Below are 5,490 nucleotides of genomic sequence, written 5' to 3' on the forward strand. Positions count from 1 at the left end.
TTCCCAATTTTTTTTGCTGTACTTTGGATCAAATAAATGCAGGCTTGGTGAGCAGAAGAGAATTAAGTGCAAACTGGTTGTCTGCCAGCAGGAGGCGCTTGAAGAGCGGAAGAACTAGCGGTTTCTCCAGAAACTGTTGTAATCAAAGCAGCTCCGCTCATGAACACTTCTTTATTAGATAAAATAAAAATCCCATCGAAACTTTTCTGAAGACAGTCCTTTCCCTTCAGAGATACATTCATAATAAAACACCCGCTACACGTTTTGATTTTAAAACTTGCAGTGCTCATGTTTATTCAATGAAGTCAAATGCCAGAAATAAATCAATGTATGGGAAACACTGGTAATGTAGGCTATATCGAAATATCGGAAATGTGTTTAAAAACCATATCACCGTTATTGAAAAATGTATATATCGCGATACATATTGATATTGAATTATTGTCCAGCCCTAATTCCTGGTGAACTGATTCTTTTTCCTCTTCATCCAGAGCAGAGCGCAGGTGTTGATGCAGGTGCTGCAGGAGAAACACAAGACTCCTCTGTTCACTGTGAGAGAAAGAAAAAACTACGCTCACTCTCCAGGTCACATCAGGCACTCTGACACTGAAATCAGCTCATCATGTTTCCAGAAGCGTGTATATTCTGCTATATAGATCCAAACATTACCAGTAAGGATGCTTTAGATATATCAGCGATGCTTTGTCATATTGCTTCTCCTCCTGAATGCTGAATGCTGGTGGTCCAGGCTCAGGATGAATAGAGCATCTGTTATTTAGGCACTTCCACATCCTCTGAGCACTGGAACAACAGAGCCTTTGAAATCCCTCTTTAAACACTTTAACCCTCTCAACCCACAGGTGGCGCTAATGTACACGACATATTAATGTACAAGCTCATTCTGAGTGGATAAGACATTTATTTTGGTTTATTTATGGTTTGGTTATAAAATATCTGTAATCCTCATGGGCAGATATTGTTGTTTATCAACTTGAATGTTATATTATGTTATATTATTAAATGTTGAATTTTCTCTCTCTCTCTCTCTCTATATATATATATATACACAATGTTAGCCTAATAGATATAATATTATAACATTGTAAATTATTAGTAAAATATGAAATATTATGTTACTTTGTTATATATATATATATATATATATACACACACAGTTCTCATAATATTAAATTTTCATGTTTAAAATATAATTTTATATAGTAAAATATTTATATACATGGTACTTTTGGATGCAGTATTGTGGTGCATTTGGTTTACTTTGACAAACTTAATTTTCACATTTTATATGTCTATAAATCATATACAAATATTGAAATTTACATATTATATATAAAGTACATGTATATGTAAGTATGCGGACATATTAATTATAGCGTAATATAATAAAAAATATTATATTTTTGTTTATTTTATTTCATATTTAATATATTTGTACATAATCTTAATATTTGGAAAATATTTTAGAAAATATAATTATAATTATATAGGCTTTCACATACTTGCATGTTGTATTGTTGTGCACTTGAGTTAACTCATGTTAATTATAATATTAAAGGGGTCATAGGATGCTACATGCACTTTTGCAAGTTGTTTGAACTGAAATGTGTGTTGGCAGTGTGTGTACACAACCACCCTATAATGATACAAATCCACCCAGTGTTTTTTTTTTATCTGGTTAAATGTTTTCCCCTTTCACTCTCGGTGCGAATGCAACCCTTTAAATGGTACTGGGAAATAGTCCGCGCAAAATCGTCCCAGTACTTTAGTACTGTACAGTTAGTTCTGGAACTAAAGCGGTGCGAAAGGCCCTAATAATCGGATAATCGCGCCACGCAATAATCCCGCCTTCCTTGCGCGTTACGAATATCGGTCTGATTGAATCAAACTGGTGGAAATTTTTAAAAAGTACCTAGTTTATATCAAACCTCACCCACTGAAATGTCGCGGCTTTTTGTCACGTCCAAATGAAACATGAAATCACCTGAACTAAAGGCCTTTGAGGCGGTTTTTAGTAAACTGTAATGTTTTCAGATCGTACCCGACACCTACCCAGCACTTGACGTGCAAAGTTACGAAAAGAAAGTGACTATTAAAAGTAATAGCTGAATTGGAAATATTTACATGTATATACATTTATATATTTATATTATTATATTTTATATATAAATATATTTAATAAATAAACACAACATCTTTTTCTTAAGTATATACATGCATGTGTTTGTATTTACATATACATTATAAATATACGCAGTAGGGCTGCACGATTAATCGAATGTGATTGTCATGTGCACTTTGTCAGTAAAGCCGGTTCTGTGATTAGTAGGAAATCATCACCACGTGCTTTCAGATGGAGCAGCATTTACTACACCATGGTAGTAAAACCATGGTTAATTTTCGTAAGGGAAGGGTGTATAAACCTCATTAATTCTGAATTCCGAAATTCCCATCCAGCGCCCAGCCGCCTCCTGTGTATTCCCACCCAACCACGGGCAGCTATAACGTCCAACCTGCCCCTGGAGTGGCCCATGTGGTGACGGCCTCGTACCCTGCTGCCACCGCCCAACCGGCGAGTCCCGCGGTGACCGCCCCCTACCCCACCTACCAGCCCCATCCCACCCCGATCTACGGCTACCGGCAGCCCGAAACATCCCCACAACTGACGACCACCCCTCAAACTTACCAAGTTTTGACTGAACCGGTAAGTCTTCTCTTTGCTTCATTCTTATTAATGATGCATCTCAAGTGGGCTCACTTACTTATTCCCGATTTAATTGGTTATACAGGAGAATTATAGCTACGGTCGACCACCACCGGTCAGCAGCTACGAGAACAAGCAGTACTTTCAAACGAGCATCGCACCTGCGCAGAGAACCGCGACCGAGGTCTACTTCCAGACAGGTGAAGCTGATTTCTCTTTCAGTCTGCTTTGAATGCTGTTAGAGATGTAACAATAATAGCCAAGTACATAAACGCATTGATCGAAGATGAAATGTGTTTTTTAAAGACAGTTTGTGTTTGGTTCACCCAAAAATTCTGTCATTATTTACTCATCCTCAAGTTGTTCCAAACTTGTATGAATTTCTATCTTCTGTTGAACACAAAATAAGATATTTTGAAGAATGTCGGTAACCAAACAGTTGCTGGAAAAAAATACTACGGAAGTCACGGGAACCAGAAACTGTTTGGTACCAACATTCTTCAAAAGAGCTTCTTTTGTGAGTAAATGATTTATTTAAATTTTTTGGGAAAGGTAGCTATCCGAAATAAGATATTTTGAAGAATGTCGGTAACCAAACAGTTGCTGGAAAAAAATACTACGGAAGTCACGGGAACCAGAAACTGTTTGGGTACCAACATTCTTCAAAAGAGCTTCTTTTGTGAGTAAATGATTTATTTAAATTTTTTGGGAAAGGTAGCTATCCCTTTAAGTTTTTGCATGTTTCGTAAACGTGTTTCCAGTTTTTTTGATGCAGATTCAAATGTGGTTTGCGGCATTCTCATTCAGAAATGCTATGTAATTTTGAAAATAAATTTCAGTATCTGTAACCATATAGTTATTATGATTTAGAAATGTAATATAGATGAATATTTAAATGTTATTTGTCATGCATTATTATATTTGTAAAAATAATAGTGATATATATATATTATATATGTTAAATATAAATATTAAAAAGAATTATTATAATATTATACCAATATTGTGATTATTGCAATGATTTTAATGCACTACAAGTTTTTTAAAAACCTGCAAAAGCGTTAATTTGGTAAGTTCAATTAATTTTCAATAAATCAAACTGTTTAAATGAAAATTCTAAATCAAAGGTTTGTTGTGTTGTATTTAAAAAAATACAAAATTCAGTAGTTTTTGTTAACTAAGGCTATTAAAAATGGTTGTCATTAATTTTAATGAATTTAAATGTCATTAATGTAAATAAAATATAAATAAATGTTATAAACCTGAATGAAATTAGGAAATGTTGCCTTGGAAACTAACGGAAATAAAGTAAGTTTAAGATGAAGTCCTAAAACTGAAATAAAGCTAGATGGTTTTTTTTAAATAAAAAAAGAAAATTTAATTAAAATTACAAACACATTTGTACATAACAAAATACTAAAACTTAAATCGAAAAATCTAAATTTAAGTTTTAAATATGAAAAATAAAAGCCAATTCACAATACTAATCAATACAGTAGTATCTAAATAGGAGCATTGCTTGTTTAGATCATTGTTATGTATTATGTATTGTTACAGTGGTGCATATAAATGACAATAATTAGATATTCATGTTCTTTTGGTGAGAAACCATGTGAACTTTTTATGTCTTGCATTGAACATTCTGAATGTACAATGACTGTTTGATTTTTGGCTATTGCTACAAATATACCCCAGAGACTTATGACTGCTTTTGTGGTCCAGGGTCACATTTGTATAACCACAGTTTTACTACAAATACCTTGGTTAAACTAGGGTTAGTGTAGCAAAAACCATGGTTAATTTGTGGTTACCATGGATTAACTATAGTAACTAAATAAAAAAAGAAAATTTAATTAAAATTACAAACACATTTGTACATAACAAAATACTAAAACTTAAATCGAAAAATCTAAATTTAAGTTTCAAATATGAAAAATAAAAGTTAATTCACAATACTAATCAATACAGTAGTATCTAAATAATAGCATTGCTTGTTTAGATCATTGTTATGTATTATGTATTGTTACAGTGGTGCATATAAATGACAATAATTAGATATTCATGTTCTTTTGGTGAGAAACCATGTGAACTTTTTATGTCTTGCATTGAACATTCTGAATGTACAATGACTGTTTGATTGAAAAAACAAAAAAACAACAACCAGCCCATCTAAGCTATTTCAGAGCAATCAGTATACTTTAAAAAAAAAATCAAGCTATATTGCTCATCTATAGCTTCCCATTTTTAGGTTTAAATGAGAACATCTTTGCCTTTTCAGGGCTGAAAAGTGGCTACAGCCCCACGAGCACAGCGTACAGTCAGCCGCCTGTTCAAAGGCAGGTCGCAGTTCTGAAACCCCCTCCCGCTGTGAGCTCTGTGTCCTCTAGCTACACCATCTACCCGACATCAACCAGCGTACAGCAAACTCCAGCCCCCATATCCACTTACACCCCCAGTTCCTCCTACAACTCCACAGCTGCTACGTCCTACTCCGGTACGGCCGCGGCCGATTCAGGTTTATACACCTCAAACAGCCAGCGGCGTATCGTCTAACGGTATCTCTTTCTTTGTTGCTACAGCCGGTCTCAGCTATTCCAGCTATGAGTCTAGCGGTTACACATCCACGCCGTCGTACTTCCAGCCGGCGCAGTTGGCGCCCCCGCAGGCGCAGCCTCCACCGCCCCTCCAGCAGCCACAACAACCTCCGCCACCGCAGCAGACACAACAACCTCCCAAACAGCTCGCCAACTCCTGGAGCAACACGGGCA

This window comes from Sinocyclocheilus grahami, unplaced genomic scaffold, assembly GCF_001515645.1.
Source record: "Sinocyclocheilus grahami isolate Dianchi unplaced genomic scaffold, SAMN03320097.WGS_v1.1 scaffold1070.1, whole genome shotgun sequence".
Taxonomy (NCBI): Eukaryota; Metazoa; Chordata; class Actinopteri; order Cypriniformes; family Cyprinidae; genus Sinocyclocheilus; species Sinocyclocheilus grahami.